Source organism: Cyrtonyx montezumae, unplaced genomic scaffold (assembly GCF_038088225.1).
Source record: "Cyrtonyx montezumae isolate F1298 unplaced genomic scaffold, pur_monq_1.0 scaffold_26, whole genome shotgun sequence".
NCBI lineage: Eukaryota > Metazoa > Chordata > Aves > Galliformes > Odontophoridae > Cyrtonyx > Cyrtonyx montezumae.
Window position 1 is genome coordinate 1,357,157 of NW_027072003.1, and position 20,702 is coordinate 1,377,858.

The 20,702-nt window shown below is 57.3% G+C and overlaps 1 protein-coding gene across 5 annotated transcripts in view; it reads right to left on the reverse strand.

The window, feature by feature from the left end:
• Window positions 1–12,261, reverse strand: part of FOXP4 (forkhead box P4) — a 37,672-nt gene extending 25,411 nt beyond the window's left edge. For 4 of the 5 annotated variants that reach the window (XM_065740301.1, XM_065740300.1, XM_065740299.1 and 1 more), the window contains exon 1: window positions 12,182–12,261. The gene's annotated coding sequence lies outside the window, so the exon portion shown is untranslated. Of the gene's footprint in view, window positions 1–11,983; window positions 12,093–12,181 lie in introns of those variants that run through there. The other variant, XM_065740298.1, reaches the window with a different exon arrangement.
• Window positions 12,262–20,702: the final 8,441 nt, after the last annotated feature.

Below are 20,702 nucleotides of genomic sequence, written 5' to 3' on the forward strand. Positions count from 1 at the left end.
AAATCCCAAAATATTTTATTTTGAGGCAAGGGAAATGGCGAAGCTCCAAACTCGGAATGGCAGGAGGAGCCCCACTATGCCCTTCCCCCTCAACATCCCAGCGGCTCCAGCACGTTTCCATAGGGCACTGCAGCACTTTCCTGCAGGGCACACAACCCAGCGGGCCTGGAAGTTTGCTGCTGGTGTGAGCAAGCAGAGCTGGGCACAAAGCAGAAGATGCAGCGACAGCAGTCACAACAATCTCCTTAAAGATCACAGAACCGTGGGATGGTTGGGTTGGAAGGGTCCTTAAAGATCACAGAATCATAGGATGGCGGGGTTGGAAGGGTCCTTAAAGATCATACAGCCCTTGAATGGCAGGGTTAGAAAGAACCCCAAAGCCCATCCTGCTGTGGGCTGGCTGCCACTGCTCAGAGCTGACCTACGAGTTGTAAAGAGGAGGAAATAAAGCACGAGGGATGGGGACAAGAATTACTGTTTTTCCCTTTTTCTTCTCTTTTTCCCCCTTCTTCCCCCAACCCCACCCCAAAAGACAGCAAGACAAACCGCGAACAACATAATTGCTGAAATGTGGCGTGTAATAATAGCTATTCAGGAGCTGATCATTCATATTAAACAGGGTGAAGCAAGCTTCTCATTTGCATGTTTGAGATTATATGCATTTCAGAAGTCGTTTCCGCAGGGTGTATGACTGACATTAATTCCCATGTGGGGCTGCTGGCTCTCTCCTGCACCATGGGCATGGGGCATGGGGACAAGTGCATGGGGGACACTGCCTGGGGTGTTGCATGGCAGTGCTGAATGGGGACAGTGCATGGGGGATGTCGTATGTGGATGCTGCATGTTGGACATCACACGGAGACGGTGCACAGGATCACAGCAGCAGCACCGGGACAGCTCAAGCTGAGCAGGTTCCAGGGATGCTGCCTGCAGATGCTGCATTAGGAGCAGAGCAGCTGGGAAAGCTGGAGCCCCATTTCCTCCTGTTTTGCCCCTAAAGGCAAAAGCCTTCAGAATTAGTTGGTGGTTTGTTTTTTTTTTTTCCCTTTTCTCACTTTCCTACAGAAAACTCTGCAGCACTGGACACACAGAGCACTGCATGGAGCCCCTAGGTCCTGGAGCCACATGGCCTCACCACAGCCAAACCCTCAGCAGGATTCAAAGAGAGAGATCTGCCTTTTATATGGAGAACAGCAATGTCCAGAGCTACGTCAGGAAGCATTAAAAAAAGGCCAGAAAAAGAAAAAAACAACCCTCAAAAAAAAGGGTTTTGGAAAGGATATCAACTTCCCTGGCTATGGGGAGAAGTCCAAGGAGAGCTGCTGGGAAATGGGAGGAAATCTCTCTGCAGTGAGTATGGGATGGGATGGGATGGGATGGGACGGGACGGGACGGGACGGGACGGGACGGGACGGGACGGGACGGGACGGGGTGGGGTGGGGGATGGCCCCATCCCCGCCATTCAGTGAGCTCGCAGCCCAGATGGGATGGAGCAGTGTTCAGGTTCCCAGCGCCGTGGGGGAAGTCATAAAAGCAAGCACTCATCATAGCGAAAATATTTCCATTCATATAAAAGTTTTACAAAACCCGAAAGAAATAAAATAATAATAAACAATAAAAATGATGGCGGTGAGGTCTGCTTCTTTTCCTCCTTTTACTGAAGCGTGCACCTTTGGCAATGAAAGCATCCCCCGGCCTTCAGTGCGCCATATGGCAACCAGAGCATATTAATTACCATCGCTTTGTAATTAACAATTGCTTAATCTGAGCAGCAACATCTCCCTGACATCCCGACTTGCTGCTAACCCGCGATGTGTGCACCATTCCTCTCTACTGATGCCCCCCCATACACACTACAGGCACGGGACCGGGGTTTTCCAATTAACACCTCTGAGCTCTGTAATTAATGCAATTAACAGCCTGATGGACACCCAGAGCGTGTGGAGGGGATGCAGATGTGGGCTCTGGGAGGAGGGATGTGGCATCTAAGGGGTGGTTGTCCCCAGCCCCACACACACTGGTGGGAGCACTCTGTGGCTGCCCCAGATCCGAGGCAGCCAGGACTGCTGGAAGGATGGCTTCTTACCCTTTAATTAACACATAAACACATGGAAATGTGGAAAGGGGATTAAAAATAAAAGTCCGGGGGAGCTAAAATGAATCTAAAGCATTACTGGAAATTAGAAGAGATTTAAGGGACCAAGGACTGGCTAAGCCCGGGCACCGCTTTAATGGGATCACACCTCCAGGCACTTTCATCTCCCACTTTCATCTCGCTCCCAGCAACTCCTGCGGGCAGCACTGAGCGCTGCACAGCGCCCGCGGGCTGCATCATGTGGTTTAAGGCATGGGGTAATGGGGCAGCACTCCCCCTCCCCGGGGGGATGTCCCCAGAGGGTCACACAACTGCTGGCTTGTCCTGGTCCAGGCACACCTGGAGACACGAGGATGCTCCAACCGCACCCAGTGGTGCTCTGTTGCACCCAGTGATGCACCAACAGCGCTCAGCGGTGCTCTGCCCCCACAGGAGGTCCTGCCCTGCTTTTTGGGACCACCCAAGCCCCCCAGCACTGCCAGGGTCAGGCACGTGGCTCCATTCCACGTTTCCCTCCGCTGTGCTCTTGAAAAGATTAAAAAAAAAAAAAAGAGAGAGCCCCACTCCATCTCATTAAGAAAGTAAACACAAGAGCCGTCTAAGTGTCTAATTAAGCTTCTAATTAGTCCCTGCTTGTTACTAATGCAAATTAGATTACGCTGCTTAACTACAGCATGTCCACAACACCCTTGTTAATTGCGGCCTTTTGAAATTAAATTACTCCCTAATTAGCATATCAAAGCCATTGATTCGGAGCCAGGAAAGATGAGGGCAGGAGGAAGCAGAACACCAAGTTTTGTTAATCAGGGACCTCTAATTAAATAGTGACTTGGTGCCTGGGCCCTGGTCAAACGGCTCAGGGGAACCCCAGTGCCACCCATGGGCGCCCACCATGGGGCAGGGGTGGGAGCACCCCCCACTAGGTACCCACTGGAGCTTGTGGGTGGGTTTGGGGTAACCTACAGGTGCTCACGGATGGGTTTAGGATCCCCTACAGGTGCTCATGGATGGGTGTGGGGGGCCTTGTAGGCACTCATGGATGAGTTTGGAGTAACCTACAGGCACTCATGGGTAGGTCTGGAGCGCCCATAGCTGTTCATGGATGGCTTTGGGGTCCCTACAAGTGCTTGTGGATGGGTTTGGGGTGCCCCTTAAATGCTTGTGAAGGGAGCTAAGGGTCCCCCACAAACACTCATGGATGGGTTTGGGATCTCCTACAGGTGCTAGTGGATGGGTTTGGGATCCCCTACAGGCGCTTATGGATGGGTTTAGGGTCCAATATGGCTGTGAGTGGAGGGACTTAGGGCCCCACACAATTGCTCATGAAGGGATCTGGGATCCCCTACAGGTGCTCATGGACGGGTATGAGGCTCCCTGCAGGGAGTGCTTATGGGGTGCTCCATAAGTGCTCATGAATGGGTATAGGGTCCCCAACAGGTGCTCATGAACAGAGAGAAGGTTTGGGGTCCAGAGTAAATGCCCAGAACAATGGAGAAGCCCAAAAGCAGCAGGGCTGGGACGCAGCAGCAGCTCAGAGAGCACCGACAGCGACACAGTGCAGAGCAGGGCCCGAGAGGAGCAGAACTCCAACGCAACCGCCTGCAGCCCCACTGCTCCACGCACCAAAGGGGGCTGCACCGCATCCCAACGCCCTCAGCACCCCACAAGCAGACACCAGGGCCAAGCATGGGACCCCGACCCCACTGCCAAATGCTGCGACAGGGATTAAAACGAAGGCAGCGCCGAGCCTTCCTTTTCCCCTCGGTTATTTAAACGAAGAACGGGGTCACTCGGGAAGTTGGATTTTATAACTTTTCCTCTTCCTTTCTTCCTTTTATTTTTTTTTTTTATTTTTTGCTTAAAGAGGGGGGAAGGTAAAAAACATGAAATAAAATAAAGGGACGAAGATTGGAAAAGTTTAATAGAGGGAGAAAAAGTCTATTAAAAAAAAAAACGCAGGCAGATCCGTCTCGGGGGATAGAGCTGAAATATTAAAGAAAGGAAAATCACTGCGGAGACAGAGGAGGAGAATGGAGCAGGGCGAGGGGAAGGAGCCTGTTAATTGAAAAGAGGGAGATTCAAATGAAATATCCAATATCCAGCAAAGAAAAGGAAGAAAGACGGACCCCGGTCGCTCCGTGACGCCGGGAGATTGCTAAAGCACCAAGTTTCTTTTCTCTCCCACTGAAAGTTATAGGAAAGGGAGAGCGAGAAAAGGGTATTCTGTACCAGAGGAACTGGAGAGAACGGGGGAGGAGGGGTGGTGGGAGGAGGGGGGAGCAAGTTTTATTCATTTATTTTATGAGATGAGTGAAAATAAGAAGAAGAAGGGCCGAGTTTTTATAATGTCACAGCGTTCAGAAGCGGCGGCAGAAGGGGAAGAGAGGGGGAAAGCAACCGGGAAGGGAAGGGCCGGCACCGCCGCCCGCCGCACCAGGCTCTCTCCCAACGAGATTCAATTAATTGATAACAAGAGGCATCAAATTAATTTCTCAAGGATGTTAGATTTTGATGAAGGCAAAAAAAAAAAAAAAAGAAAGAAAGAAAATCTCTCTGATTTTAATCGGGGCGGCGTTTAAAAGGCATAAATGAATATCCCTTTCTAATCATGCGAGGAAGCACCAAGCGGTTAACGGGGAAATTCAAATCGTTTAATTGGGGGGGGGGGGGATGTGCTTTTAAGGAGCTTTATGAAGAAATTATTGGTAAAATGGTTTCTTTCAAGGCCCTCTCCCTCCCCCCCCCGAAAAAAACCATGCACTTGTGAGTGCACATCCCCAAGGTTCTCTGTTTGAATAGAGACCGTTCCCATCACAATCTAATTAACAAAAATGATAATGAATCGGGGGGGGGGGGGGAGAAGGGAACAAAATTGCAGGGAAGGAACAACAACAAAAAAAACCACTCCAAACTCCCAAGAGAGGGAGAAAAAAAAGAAAGAAAAGCAATGGGAGGAAAAGCCACGTGTCCCACACGGGACGAGGGCTGCATGGCACCCAGCACCAGCACACCTCCTCTGCAAAACCCCATTAAAACAATTAACAGCACCTCCCAGCACTGCTCTCCAATGGGAAAGCAGCAGTGGGGCCCAGATGTGTGCAGCTGTGTGTGCATGGACACACCTGGGCACACGTGCACGTGTGCACACGCATCTGTGCATCCACACCTGTGCTCGTGTGTGCAGATACACACTTCTGCTCACGTGCGTGGATGCACACACTTGTGCATGCACACCTGTGCTCGTGTGTGTGGATAAACACTTCTGCTCATGTGCATGGACGCACACTTGTGCTCACGTGCATGGCTACACACACCAGCAGTGCACTGCAGCCCCAGCTGTGTCCCCACGCTGTCAGGACGCGTTGCTGTGACACCAGCATCTTGCAAAGCGTTGCCCTGCAAATGCAGGCTGGGGCTTAATCGTCCTCCTTCGTGCACAATGCATGTGCCTCGCTGCTCCCCACCACCAACATGCACGTGCAGCAGGGACATGCAACAGCACCTGCATTCAGCACGCCGTGCATGCACACACAACGTGCAAATCCCTTCCCCTCCCTCTGCACCTGAGTGGGACTGTGCCCACGGGTGCCCCTGCACAGTGCCTAGCTGCAGTGATGAGAGGAGGGCAGTGGAGAGGTGTCCTGGGTGAGTCCTGGGAGCAACACACCCACTGCAGCCCTGGCAGCTGCACAGATCTATGCAGTGGTTATTTCCGTGGTGGGAAGAACTCAGATGCTGCAATTTTTGTCCCAGATTCGATGATGGTTGTGCAAACGTTCACCCGGAGAACACTCCCTAGCACACCGCCTGCTGCACGTCCCATCTCCGTGTGGTTTCCGTGCTGAAATTCTGCTGCTCATAAGGAGAGAGGAGTAAAAAGGTGGCAGTGGGGCACAACCACCCCCGAGCATCTCCTGCTCCGCAGCACAGCTATTGCATCCCAGTTGTGGCAGCACAGCAGCGTTGGGCAGAGCACAGGAACCAATGCTGGGGATTTGCACTGCCCCAGTGCTGCCCAGTGTTGGGGTGCTCCTGACAAAGGGAGAGCCCCGAAGCACTCAGTGTTGGGGTGCACAGGCACTCAGCTCTGCACCCAGTGTACCAGGCACGCGGCATCACATACATCCCCCTGCAGAGTGCACCTGGTACAGTGTGGGGGTTTCCCCCCTGCACAAGAACATGGGGTGCACCACGGTGCTGGGGCACAGTGGGATCACGGCACGGGAGCCCACCCCAGAGAGCGGGCGGCTGCGGTACCACCTGCTGTCACTGCAGGGACGGGGCAGTGCTGCAGCCCCTGTCTGCCCCAAAGCCACATCCACCCCTGGAGGGTGGGCAGGACTGGGTTTGCAGATTGCCCTCCTTGGAACCGGTTTCCCCCAGAAGCCACTCGTGTGCCAGGAACTGGGCTGCACTGCTGGGCACGGCACATCTCCCCTCCCCAGGGCACGGCCCAGCAAAGGGACACAACACAAAGCACTGACTCCACTACGGATGAGTCCCCCAGTGCCCCCCACGCCCCAGGCCCTGCTGGGCACCTGCTGACCCTAACCCTGCAAACAGCTTCGAAGCCACTTGCAGAGTCACTGCCCCTGCATCAGGGTGAGGACGGGGCTGTGCTCCAGCAACCTGCAGGGCCCACACTCTGTTTGATCCCACAGCCCAAAGCCTGACCCAGATTTCGGGCCGTAGCTCTCCCAGCAGCCAGAGCCATTTGTGTGGGCTGCAACCCGCCAGCATCAAGAGGAAGACTACAAGGGATTCAGAAAGAAATCCTAAAAGCAGGATGTGCCACGTTAGGTACCAGTAAAACCCAGTTGAAAAGGGGAAGCACCAACAGCCCAAACAAAGCGACCTTCAGGGACAGACCCAGAGGGCTCTGAGCTTCCCACCCCAGGGCAGCAGAGCCGAACTGGGACCCAGCACACGGAGCAGAGTACTGCAGCTCAGCTGTTCCCAGCAGCACAAACCTCCACCATCAGACACAGCAACAGAGGAACGCACGCTGCTGTAGGACTGCACAGCCCCACACCCACATCCTGGCGTGGGTCTCCCCACGCACACCTCTCCTGGTGCAGGGGGGTCAGGGCTCCTTCCCCATTTCTCTTCCCCTTGGCAGCAGTTCTGATGCCAAGGCGGCTCCATGCGATGCATCCCCGCTGCCCCAGCACGCAGCACTGAGGCAGGACGAGGTGTGCTGTCAGCTCTCCATCGCCCATTCTTCCTCTGTTCCCACTTTGCACCTGCAGCCCAGCCCTGCTTCTGCTGCAGCCCCCGCGCACACATCTCCCAGCACAGCCTTTATAAGGGCTGTGGCTTCGCCCCCACCCAAACCCATCTCAGCAGAAGCGGTTTTTGCAGCTGTGCCTGGAAGAGCACAAAATCCACGTTTCCTGCCGCAGGAGCCAGAGGACTTCGCCCCTCAGGTGCTTGATTTTCTCTTCCCATTCCACTCCCAGAAGGGTGAACATCACCGCACTCATCTCCCAGCTCGGAGCTGTGCTCTGCAGTGGGGAGCTGCCCTCCCAGCACCGGGCACACACAGGAGGGGACGTGGGGCTGCGGGAGGGGGCCACCCCCAGGGCAGAGATAGAGGAGATGCCTCAGGCAGAAAGTGCACTGCCATAGGTTTGGGGTTTGCTCAGGGACACTGCCCTGCTTTGCTTCCATGCCGAGTGCCACTCTGTGCCGGAGGGGTCGCAAAGACAACGCAGCCCACGCACAGGGTGAGGCTGCAGGGAGCCCCAGGACATCTCTGTGCCAACCCCAGAGTTGGGGCAGCCAACCGTTCGTGATGCACAACACACAGCTCCGCTGGGCTCTCAGTAACAGCGTGGGGCCCCAAAGCCCTCCGCCTGCACAGTGTGGGGCTAAGGACACATCCATGTCCTTGTGCCCCTCCCAGGGTTGGCAGCAACTCCAGGACTGTGTGGCTGAGTGGGGTCACCGCACTGGCAGCCCCATCCCACGGCACCCAACGTGTCCCCAGACCATCACCACACACCCCAAAGAGCCACAGACCCACTGCCAGGGAGGAACCGGAGTGTATCCGCAGCACCAGCCCTGCTGTTCTCCTTCCCTACATGACCCACCTGCCCGCCCAGCACGCATCCCTGAGGCTGAGCACTCCCACGACACAGAACATGACAGCTCCTCAGAGGTGGTCCCCATGCAGAACACACAGAGAGAGGGCAGACCCCCTCAGAAACTGATGGTAAAGCAGCAGTAATAGTTACTCACCAAACCCTACAGCGCACGGGATCAGCTCCGCGTTCATACACAGCGAGGGGCAGGTGGGACAGAGCTGGGCTGCAGTGCTGGGCAACGTGTGGCTGCTCTGCATCCTATGAGCCCCCCAACACCGCCAAACCATCCCCCCAATAACCCTGGCTGCACAGGGAGCTGGGCAAGGTGCACGGCAACACACTGCTCCACTGCCTGCTGCCCAGAGCTGCTCGCCCCCAGCACAGCCCCCGGTACAGCACAGTACTGGGGGGGGGGGGGGGTCCCCGCGCCTCCTCTCAGCAGTCACGTGCAGGAGCTTTGCCAATGAGGCAGAATAAACAGCTTTCAGATCGCCTCGGAAGCGGGGCCCCGGTTAGGGTGTCCTTCCCCCCACCCTTGGTACCTTAACAAGGATTTAATTTTATGTTTTTTGTTTTTTGGTTTTTTTTTTTGGGGGGGGGGGTTTCACACCTCCCGCGTGTTCGGGAGGAATCTTCTCCCCCTCCTCAAAAAGGAAAAAAGAGAAAAAAAGTTTTCTTCTCGCACCTTCCTCTTGTGAGAAACGCGGGCAGAGCAGAGCGCGAGGAGCCGCGACAAATCCCGTCCACCTCTCAGCCGCGCTCCACTCTGCTTAGAAACGAAATAAACAAATACAACACGCGCATAAAAAAAACACAAAAAACAAAAAGCACAGCCCCCCTCCCCCCCCCCCCCCCACTGCTCCCGGTGCCACTTTGGTCCGACCGCCGCCGCCCGGGGCAGATCCCGCGCAGCGACGATGAGCACGGAGCAGAGCTCCCGGCCCCGGGCACACGGCCGGCGGCGGCTTCGGCTCGATTCGGTTTATTTATTTTTTAATTTACCCTTTTTTAATAGAAAAAAGATAGGACTGAGGCAGCCCGAGCCCGGCACAGCGCGCAGTGCCGCCGACCCCATCACGCAGCACAGCCCCGTGCGGACATCCCCCGGCCCGCACCGCAGCTCCGGAGCACAGAGCGCGGCCGCAGCATCACCTCCTCTCGCCCCAACTCCGGCCCCCCCACACCGTCTCGCTCCCAAACGCGTTTCCCCGCAGCTCTCCGGTCGTCGGCAGCGTTCCCCCGCGCAGCGTCAGCCACGCGGATCACTGACACCGGAGCAGAACTTGGCAAAGCAGTCCGTCCCGAGCGGCATCCCCGCAGCTCGGCGCAGCACGGCCCGGCCGCGGCTCCGCTCCCTCCATCTCTCCGTCCTCAGCTCGCGGCTCAGCCGCGGGAGATGGAAATCAAAGGGGACAGCGCAGAGCACGAGATTCCCGGTGCTCACGCCCAGTGCGGACAGCGGGGCTGGGGGGCACTGCTGGAACCCCCCCCCACCACCTGCAGCCATAGCGCTCCAGGGCTCCAGCGGAGTCCGGCAAAGGGAAAACATCCCGCGGCGAGAAGGGCTCCCCTCGAGTGCCCGGCACCGACAGACGCGGCCGTGCACTACTTTTAAACACGACCAGGACCGGAGTGGGATTGGGGGGGAAGAAAGGGGGCAGAGGAATATAAAAGTGGGGGTCAGAGAAACAGTGAAGGTCTCAGCACGACGAAACCCTTTTTCCCGGAGCGGGGTGGAAGGCCACGACCCCAAAGTGCACCTTTATGCCTTCTCACTTTTTCCCTCAATAAAGGCGCAGCTCCAGAGCTCCCCTTCCCCACACACAGTGCTGCCAGGACCCCGCTGCTGGGGGGCACCTCCCTGGGGCCAGGATATTTTTCCTATTCCCCAAACCAAACCCAGGCTCTGTGCTGCAGCCCTACAGAATTCACTGTGCCCAGCGATGCTCAGCCTGACCCAACACGGAGCAGAGAGGGCCCCCCAGCAAAACCCCCCCAGCAATTACTAAATCCACATGCATGAGCATAGGGCAGCGCCCCGAGCCAGGCCCCACTCACAGCCCCACACCACGCACAGAATTTCACCCCCGGCCTTTCCCCGCTCATCTCGATTGAAACAAGGGAAGAATACAGTAACAAAAATAAGGAAAAAAGGAGGGGGGGGAAGGAATACGGTGTTACAAACGCACCTATTTCTCCATCCACCCACCGATGGGCTTTAGGCAGGCATCAAGGAAAGGTGGGAATTCATCAAAAGACACAGAAGTCCGAGCCGGGTTCTGCGGGAGCACCAGAGCTCCTTTCGTTGGGAATGGGGGGGGGACATCGTGCAGACCCTATTGGGTCCCACGGCACCGCTCTGATTTCCCATTGCACAGCAGTGATTTTTAACGCAGAGGAAGAAATACATAAAATAATAATAATAACAATAATAATAATAAAGTAATTCTTACTTCTGCTCCGGGTTCAAAACAAGCCAAGCTTTTAATACAGAAACTAAGAACTAATAGTTATTATTTTTTATTGCTTTACAACGTATCCCCGAGTCCGGCGGCTCCAGGAGGAACAGGAGCAGATTGCTCCAGGGCTGTGCAGAGCACAGCAGAGCCCCAACACAACTTTATCCCCCTCCCCAGCACAGCACGGAGTGGGGCATTGTGATTTATCCGAATTAAAAGCTCACGGTGATGAAGGGGAGAAGAAGGGGGAAGGAGGGAGGGAGGCAGTTCCGTGATTTGGGTTTGTTCGGTGCGTTTTTAAGAAAAGAGGAAAAAAAAAAAAATAAGATTCTCAACTGGAAAATGAAAAGCCGACCGCGCTCCACTTGTTCTCCCCCGCGCTGCTCCGGAGCGCTCTGCCGCCGCGGCCACAAGCGGCCGTCCCCAAATCGCGGTCCCCAAACCGCGGCCGTGTGACACCGAGGGGAAGCACGGAGCCTCCTCACCCCTCCGCCCCACCCCGAACCCGGCCTGGACCCTTCGCACGGGGCCGTCCCACCGCGGGGGCGATGCGGTGTAAACCCGCCCGGCCCCATCTCCGCGCTGCAGCCCCCTCCGCGCACCGCCCCGACGAACAAAGGCACCGAACCCCGAAGGCTGCCGCACCGCTCCCCCCACCCCCACCACGGCCCCAACCTGCGGGGTTCTCCCGCAGCCTCTCGCAAAGGGATGTTTTTAATTATTATTATTTTAATTATTTTTCTCCCCCCGTCGCCCCCCCCGTCTTCCCCTCCCCCCTCACCTCGGAGCGGTCCGACGGCCGCGGGTCGGGCCCGGCGGTGCCCGGTGAGGTACAAAAAGTTGGGGCCGCTCCGCTCGGAGTTATCGCTCCCGAACGAGGGAACGGCTGCGGGATGCGGGGAGGGGGAGGGAAGGGGGAAGAAGGGGAAAGCAGTGGGAGAGGGCAGACGGAAAAATGAATAATAATAATAATAAAATGACGGTACAGAAAAAAAAGAAAAAGCCCTCGAAGCGGCCGGCACGAAAACTGCGGCGGGCGACGGAACGAGGGGGGAAAGGCGAAGTCCCAACAAAGGAACGCGGCGCGGAGCGGTGGGGGCTGCGGAGCGGATCGGGCCGGGGGAGGGGGGCTGGGGGGGGTCAGCTCGGAGCCCCACTCCCAACAACCCCCCCCCTTCCCCCCCGCTTCTTCCTCCGCTGCCAGCGGGGAAACGCCTCGGGGGGCGGGGGGGGGTTGCCCCCCGCCCGCCCCCAACACTCGCATACCCAAACCTTCCCCATCCCCCCGCACCGAGCGGAGCCCCCCCCGAGCCGCCGCCCCCGCCCCGGAGCCCCGCACTCACCGACCCCGGTCCCTCCGCCTTTGTCCGAGCGCCGCACAAACTTCCGAGCGGCGCGGAGTGGGGCGGGGGGGGGGGCGTAGCGGGGGGGGAACCGCGCCCGCAAAGCTCCGGGGGGTGCGGAGCCCCCCGAGCCCCACACCTGCCGACCGCGATGGGGCGGGGGGTCCCGCGCTGCCCCCTCGCTCCGCTCTCACCCACCTGAGCGCGCCGAGCGCGGGCCCGCGGCGGGCATGCGGCCGCGCCGCCTCCTCCTCCTTCTCCTCCTCCTCCTCCTCCTCCTCTTCTCCTCCTCCTCCTCCTCCTCTTCCTCCCCACCGAAAAAACTTCGACGGGGCGGCCGCGCCGGGGCTGCTGACGGCTTTAGGAGCGGAGCGCCATGGCGGCCCGAGCGGCACCGGCACCGCCGCCGCCCCTGGAGCCCCGCGGCGGCTGCTGGGCTGGGCCGGGCTGGGCGGCGCCGCGCCGGGGCCGTGCGGAGCGCGGGCAGCCCTGGGCCGGGCCGGGGCCGTACGCACCGCGCTCAGCTCCGGGGCTCCGCTCGGCGCGGCGGTGGCGGTGGCGGCGGCGCGGGCGCGGCGGCGCGGGGCGGGCGCCGGCCGCCCTACCATAGTTCCTCTAAAGCAGGTGCAGCCGCTTTCCCCGCCCGCCCCCCCCCGAGGAAGAGGAGGGAGGAAGGGGGGAACGCGCCCGCCCGCCGCTTTGTGTGGGGGGAGCGCCGTCCCCACCCGCGAGCGCCCGGAGTTGCCGGTCGTGGTGCCGCCCCCCTCCCCGCTTTTTTTGTTAATTAGTGCCCGCGTTAATTGGTTGCCGTCGCGTTTGGTCTGCCAGGGGAAAAGCGTTGGAAGGGAAACTGAGGCACGGGGCGGAGCGGCTTCGGAAGCACGGAACGGAGTGGGGGTGGGGGAAGGCACCGACCCGCTGCGGGGAGGGGAATGGCGAGGGGGCGACCCCGGCACCCCCCGCGCCTCCCAACGTCCCCTGACGCCCACCCACCGGGGTCCCGACCCCCACCGGAGCACTGTCTCCCCGCCACGGAGACGCAGCCGAGCCGGCATCCAGCCAGACACATCCGGACTGAGGTCCCGCACCCCAAATCACAGCGCGGCACTCAGGACCCACACCCCACCCTGCCCCATATCACAGAATGGCTGTGAGACCCCAAACCGGGGTTTGGAGCGCGGGGGGGGGAGGGAGGCCCGGCCCTGGGGGTAGGGGGGTCAGCAGTGGTATTGGTAGAAGAAACTTTTTCTGCAAAGTGTCGAAGTCGGTTCGTTTCAGAAACGCCAACGTGGGAGCACTGCTCGTACTTCACAAGGAACATTTTGGACATTGTTGGGCTCTGGAGAAACGAAATAGTTTTAAAAGTGAAATGGGGATGAAAATGAAAAGTCTTTTTCTCTGCTTTTTTTTTTTCCTTGAGCATTTCGTTTTTACAGGAAAAAAATGAGAATAAAAATAAATAAATAAGAGCTGTTCTTCAACAGAAGAGCTGTGCACCTGGAACGTCCATGGGGCAGAACAACAGGCCCAGCACATGTGCTCTCAGCTGTGCACCCCCAGGCTTGGGGCCCCTCGATGTGGGGCCCCCTGGTTTTAAAGTCCCTTTGGTATGGGATCCCCCTGGGCTTAGGGTCTTCCTGGATTTGGGATCCCCTTGAGTTTGGAGCCTCCTTGTTTAGGAGTCCTTTGGTTTGAGATCCCTTGGGCGTGGAGTCCCCTTGATTTGGGGTCCCCTGGGTGTAGGATCCTCTTGGCTTGGGGTCATCTGTGTTTTGCGTCCCCCAGAATGTGGGGTCCTCTTGGTAGGGAGTCCCCTGGGTTTGAGGTCTCTCTGTTTAGGAATCCCCTTGGCTTGGGGTCCCCTGTGCTCGGGTTCCTTGGGGCTTTGTGTCCCCCTAGGTTTGGGGTCTCCTTGTTCAGGGGTCCTTTGATTTGAGGCCCCCTGGGTATAGGCTCCTTTGATTTGGGATCCCCTTCGTTTGGGTGCCCTCCCACACACCACGCAGCAGCAGTTCAGGCACCATGCAGCGGCTCAGACCGTCCGAGGTGTCCGCACGGTGCGTGGAGCTTTGTTCCCCTCCTGGACACAGAACCATGTGCTCGCTCCCCTTCCTCCCTCCCCAGCCCCCGAGTGACGCAGTGTCCCGACTTTGTGAGTTCTTCACCCAAATATCAGCCTGTGAAAAAGAGAATATATATATATGTTTTGTCTTGAAATCCCAAACCGGCACTCTTGTGAGTGAAAAAATAGCTGCGCGGCGAGCGAAGAGCCGTGTCAGACCTGCGCGCGCCCTCTTTTCTCCACATAAGAATGGCCCCTTTGAAGACATCAAATAGCATCCGAGAGGGAAGGATTTGCACAAAAAGACGTGGGCAGGCTTCCACCGAGGGGAGCTGGTGGATGGAGGGCGGCCCAGAGATCCCTCTTTGTTCGGAAGGAGCTGCAGAGCCCGGCAAAGGGATGCGGGATGCAGGGGGATGTGGGATACTGTGGGATGTGGGATGCAGAGGGATATGGGATACTGTGGGATGTGGGATGCAGTGGGATGTGGGATGCAGCAGGATGCAGGCACACCAACTGCACCAGAACCTCGCAGCTGTGGGGTCACAGTGCGTGGGGCAGCTGCAGAGCTACTGTGTATGGACCAGATTTGGGGTCGTTCTCCTCTTCTGATTCCCCCAGCAGAGCACTGAAAACCTTTGGCAAGCGGATGTCCTCAATCAGAGGTGGTTACCTGGAAGGGGACGACTGTTTCTCCATCAGTTGACAGGAAGCTGAAATCTTTTCTCCTGTGGCAGAGCAGCTTGGGAAAGGAAAACTGTTTCTTCTTATTCACAAATCGTTGAGAGAAAGAGGATGAGAGCAGCCCCAGATCTGCTTCTGCCCTGTGTCCTTACAAGGCAAAAAGTAAAATAATAAGTTAAACAAAAATTAAAAAAGAAAATCTGGGAATGGGAAAATATGGAAAACACAGAGAGTGCCACTGTTTCCCTTCTGGATTCATATTCTGGAGGGAGTGCACGGTGTGTTTACACGGCTTAGCCCCGAATTCCCATCCCTTCAGAGGTGCAAAGCAGAAAATCCGCTTTCCCACTCAAGTGCAGCCGTGTTTCCGTGCAGCCCTCGGCGCGGCCGTGCCCGGCAGCACAGTGGGGCTGTTCGCGTGGTCCCCGTGGGCTGTGCGGGGCTGGGGCAGGAGGGGGCGGACGCGCTGGCAGGGCCGCGGCTCTTGGAGCAGCGCACTGTTGCGCAAGGAGAGCAGTGATGCACCGAGTTACTGTAAGTGATGAGAGGCTCCTGGCTCCGGTTAAAGCGGCAGGCGTCCCGCACCGCCCCCCCACCCGCACACGGAAAGCCCCCTGGGTGAGGAGCGCAGCGCTTCGGGTGCTGGGGGTATTGCATCCCCGGCACAGCCCGGGGTTCTCAGCGGGTGCCGTGCCTCAGTTTCCCCTCCTTGGACAGAGGTGTGGGTGTGCTGTGGGTGCGCTGCTCCCACACACAGAGAAAAGGATGTCGGGGGGGGGGGGGGTGCACCAGACAGGGAACAATTTTCTTCCGTGCCTGCAAAGCTTCGGCGTGAGGGAGGGAGGAGGCTGCAAGCCCAGAGCCGTGGATCAGTGCACTGCAGCATGCCAATGGTGTGGACCTGGCACTGCAGTGGAGCCAGACCCCATGTGCCATGCCACGCTGTGCGGTGCCATGCCATGTCACCCCATGTTGTCCTGTGCTTCTCCATGCCATGCCATGCTGTGCCATGCCATGCTGTGCCATGCCATGCTGTGCCATGTCATGCTGTGCCATGCTGGCACCCAGAGCCACAGCACGCCCAGCTTCTCTCTCCTCGCATGTGAGCTGTTTTTACTTCTTCCCTCTCCCCTCTCTGCCATGTCTCTGCTTTTCAAATAATGTTACTCATCCCGAGCAGGGACGGCTGTGCTCCCGTGTTTGTCTGCGCTGTTTCCCTGGGGAGATGCTCACCCGCACGGCGGGATTACTCATGGTGTAAGGTTTAAGGAAGGGGGAGAGCCAGACTTGGCCCTTTGTCTGCAGTTGTTCATTTCAGGATATGTTTTTCCCCTCCTCTCTTTCTTCCTCTGCCAATGCTCTCGGCCCGGCTCCCCGGGCTCCCTCCTCCTCCCTCACCCCACGGCATCAGCCCACACCCCAATGGAAGGGATTCCTAGTGCACCCCCGGCAGAAATGAGCCCTCCTCACAGCACCCCTCCCCCCCAACTCTGCCCTCACCACAGTTGCCCAATTTTCCCCTCATCCCGCTGCCTGCTATCACCAGGCTGAGATACAGGGGGAAAAAGTGAGGGCAAAGCCCCACATCTCTGCTCCTCCCAGGGGAGAGTCTCACACCCATGATGGGGGCACAACGCACTTGGGAGAACTTTGCAGAAAAGCATTTGGGCCACGGCCCTTCCCTTTCTGCATGCAAAACTGCAGCAGATCAATGAATATTTTAACAAAGAAATATTTCATTAAAGGAGCTGATTGCTTAATGAACTGTCCCTGGGAGACTTCAAAATGCAACGCGGTGTGGTTTTTTTTCTCTCCTCCCTTTAACGAAGGCGAAGATTCCTATCACGGAGAGCTGCCTTATCACATTGCCATAAAAGCCTGAGCAGCCCCAGCGTGTGGAGCATGGGCACAGGCCTCCGATGGGAGCGGGGATCCCATGGCCCAACCCATAACCGACAGCTGTGGGGATGGCACGGAGCATTCCCATCCACCCCAGGCTCAGTGCTGGGGATGAGGGCTGCCAGGGCTCGGAGCCATAACCCGGTGCAGAATGACCGATTTTCCATCAATTAGAGCGGAGCCTCTTTTTGTCCCTTTATAAAATTAACGCTTGCTGATTAGCGACCGCGCTCGCCCGACACCAATTCGTTAAAATCCACACGAGGAAGATGTTAACAGGAAATACGCACAGAGTCTGGCACCATATGTACTAGATAGAGAGGTGTGTGTGTGTGTGTGTGTGTGTGCAAAGCTGCCAGCAAACAAGAACCTTTCCAAACCAAGCCCAGCGAGGGGTCAGAGCCGCCCGTGGCAGGACCAGGGCTCCGTGCTCCCCACGTGAAGGCAGACATTTCCCAGCCCGCTGCTCACACTTTGGGATCATCCATAAGGAGCTTGGGAAGGCTGCGATCCCCCCGAGCCCCGGCTAACCCCTGCCTGCCCTTTGCAAAGCGTCCCTTGCGCAGCTGCCTGCCGGGAGCCCAGCCCCACGCTTTCCCCTTCATTTGCTTGTTTGTCAGCGTTTCTCAATGACTCCAAATCCGGTGCTCATCTCTGGGATTCTGCGAAAAGGAGCCCCGAGTGCAATCCCTTCCCGGGGCAGCGGGCAGGGATTAGCTCATCAGCTGGCGGTTGTGAAAGCTGAGCGAGCACTTACTGTAAGAGGGCTTTGATTCAGCGCTACGGCAACGGGATGGAGCGTGCGCCGGGCCGGGCTGTGCCCCGTGGGTGCTCAGCGATGCCCACATCCCACTGCAACGGCCACGCTCGGAGGGGGCAAAGGTTTAGCAGGAGAAGGTCAGCTCCTGACCAGATTCTTCACTGCTCCTCCTGAACCCCCCTCCCCGCCCTGTGCACTCGCAGGAAGTGCAGAGTGGTGAAAGCAGCGTTTGGTTCAGGCTGGATTTTTAAGCTGGGTGTACCGGGTAAACACAGCGCTCTTTTGCTCCGTGCGCATTTGTGCCACTCTATTTATAACTTTATTTGGGACTGTGGAAACTGGGGTTTCCGACTGAAAAGTCTTTTCGTGTTCTTTCATGACCTTTGTTCAACAGTGACCCAATTTCACTCCAAATGTGGCATGTACTATTCCTCAGGTGGGAGGAGAGCATTCAAAACTGGGTCAGTTTGCACTGGGAACGCCGCCGTGTGCTGATAGCTTTTCATTTGTTGGAGGGAAGGGGTCCTGCTCAGAGAGCTGCTCAAGGCAGAGGGGATGGCTGCTGCTCTCTGCTAGAGAAGTGGGTCAGTCTCCACGGGAAACCGCTCTTCCCCATTGCTCACTTTTAAGGATCTGCTGCCTTGCAGCTAGAACTTTCCACCCCCAAAGTGCTCAGGTGGATGTGATGGCCCTAAGATCCACATGAAGGGCACTGGGTGCGGGGACAGGAGGGACAGGGCTGATGGAGCCTCGTGTCCTTGGTCAATGCGTGTGGGTTGGGGCCAAGAAAGATGCAGGAAGAAACAAGGAGGCAGCGAGGAGGGACCCTCCGGTACTCTGACCTAATTCAGAGCCTAATCCACAGCCTAATCGTGGGGATCTGAATCTGAAAGGCTGATCTCTCCCCAGAAAGCAAATGGGGCTGGGGGGCACGGGCCAGCTGCTGCCACCCACCCACAGGGACCCCAGCAGTGACAGCAGGGACAGACACTGCTTCCAAAAGGGACATCACCACAGTCCTGGTGGGAAGGGAGCACGGCTGTGGTCTGGTCCTCCGGACCTTGAGAGCTGCAGAACTGCCCTCTGGGGAGTGATGGGATAGGACAGACAATGCTCTGGGGGAGCAGCAGGACCACGGCACAGCCATGGACCTCACCATGCTCAGAGCTGGTGATGCAGCAGCTGAAATCAGAGCGAGAAGGCAGCACAGTGTCTGTCCTCCACTACCGCCCTCACCACCGCTTTCCCAGAGTGGCATTTACACGGCTGTTTCATGGGACACTTAGGAGCCAATCTGCAGTGTGGCTCATGGGGAGGAAATGGGGCACATCACATCACTCCCCGAATAATCACCGGGAGCAGCCACTGTGCCTGCACACAGTGCTCAGCGATCAGAGAATGTCACAGCGCTGGGACTGCGTGTCCCTGTCCCCATTCCGTGGGGAATCAGTGTGGGATGGGGGTGGGACGGGATGGGGATAGAGAGATGGGATGGGATGGGATGGGATGGGATGGGATGGGGATGGGGGTGGGGATGGGGGTGGGGATGGAGATGGGGGTGGGGATGGAGATGGAGATTGGAATAAGGATAAGGATGGGAATGGGGACATAGATGGGGATAGGGATGGGATGGGGATGGATATGGGATGGGAACACAGCAATCGCAGCCCTGCACACACACGGACGGATCCGGCAGCCTGGAGCACAGTGGCAGCAGGCTGTTCTCATTACAGCCCAATGAGGCTGTTTACTCACCCAGCTGGAGACAGTTAGAGAGTGATAAATAATGAAAGAGAAAACATGATTTTCCCCTCTGTGGTTTCTATTTGTGTAACCATATGTCACAGCTCAATACGGCAGCGTTTTTTCTGCTTTATTCAGGAAAGAGCTGATTTTTTCCATGGAGTGGCTATTTTGTTTTTTTTTTTCCTTTTCTTTTTTTTTTTTTTCTGGTGCGCTGACAAAAGTATTTCTGTTTGTTTCCCCACGAAACTCGCTCTGATTCCATCTCCCTGCTGTCTGGCTGTCCCACTGACTGCGGGATGCGATAGGGCTGCTCTCAGCTTTTCAAATACCTGTCATGGGGCCGCGGGGAGAAGAACCAGCTGAGAGCAGAGCGAAGGAAACCGCCGAGGGCTGCGGGAAGGGCAGCGCTGGGGTCACCCTGAGGCTGCTGCAGTGCTACACCGGGGGATGAAACACATCGGTCCTTTCCCCGGTGGGAGGAAGGAGGACTGGGTAGGTGAGGCCACCACTCCTTGGATGATTTTTGCAATGCTTTCTGAGTGCTGCTCAGGCACTGAGCATGCAGGGAAACTGAGGCACGGCCCCTGCCTTCCTCGGGAGCTCCAGCTCGGCTGCTGGCATCTCCTTCCCTGCCGTGCCCTGCAGCCCGAGGGCTGTGTTTTGGAGGTCCTGGCACACTCTGCTGCTGAGCTTCCCCTCGGCCAGGGGCATGCAACGTACTTTCTGCCTTAGCAAGTTCTCCGCCTTCGTAACAGCCTCTTCCAGCAAGATACGGCGCTTCGGGAGAGCAATTATCCTGGTGACCTCATCCATGTCTGCAGCATGAGCTCAGCCGTGCAGGGAGGTACGCACCCGGCTTGGCTCGTCCCAAACTCTCACCCCGGAGCCCAATCCCAGCACCCAGGAAACAGGCAATTATCTGTGGCATAGTCCCCCCCAGGCCAAACGAGATACCTGACACTGATGGGATGGGTGCAGCAGCCTGGGCAGAGCACGTGCCCAGTATCCCTGATGAGCAGCAGTGGCATTTGGGAAAGCTGAGCTGAGGCTGAACGTGCACCTTTGTCCTGCAGCGAGACCCCTGTCCCCCTGTGTCATCGGTGGGGTTCAGGTCTCAGTCCTCCGTGTGGGATCGCAGCTTGAACACAACATCATCTCCGATCTCTGATCTCTCCAAGCAGCATCCCAAAGCCTCTGGTGTGTTTGCCCTGCCGCACTCCAGCCCAGCACACACATCTCCTCATGTGTCTGATCACTTCTTTAAATGCATTTCCCTGGAGGTTTGGTGTACGGTAATCCCAGCGTGCCTGGAAAGGAGCAGCACCCACTGTTCCCAGCCCTGCACATACGTGTGTGTCGCACGGGCATTGCACAACAATCTGCTTGGCTGGGCCCTCTGCTCTACACAGCAGCAAACCTGGCACCACACCATCCATGTTTGAGCAAGGCTGATGTCTCTCCAGCTGTACCACCTTGTCTGCTGTGCAGAGGTGAGGTCCTGCTCCCGGGAAGCACCGCTCTCTGTGTTACACTCCCATCCATGTGCACCCAGATGTGCAGTGTGAGGC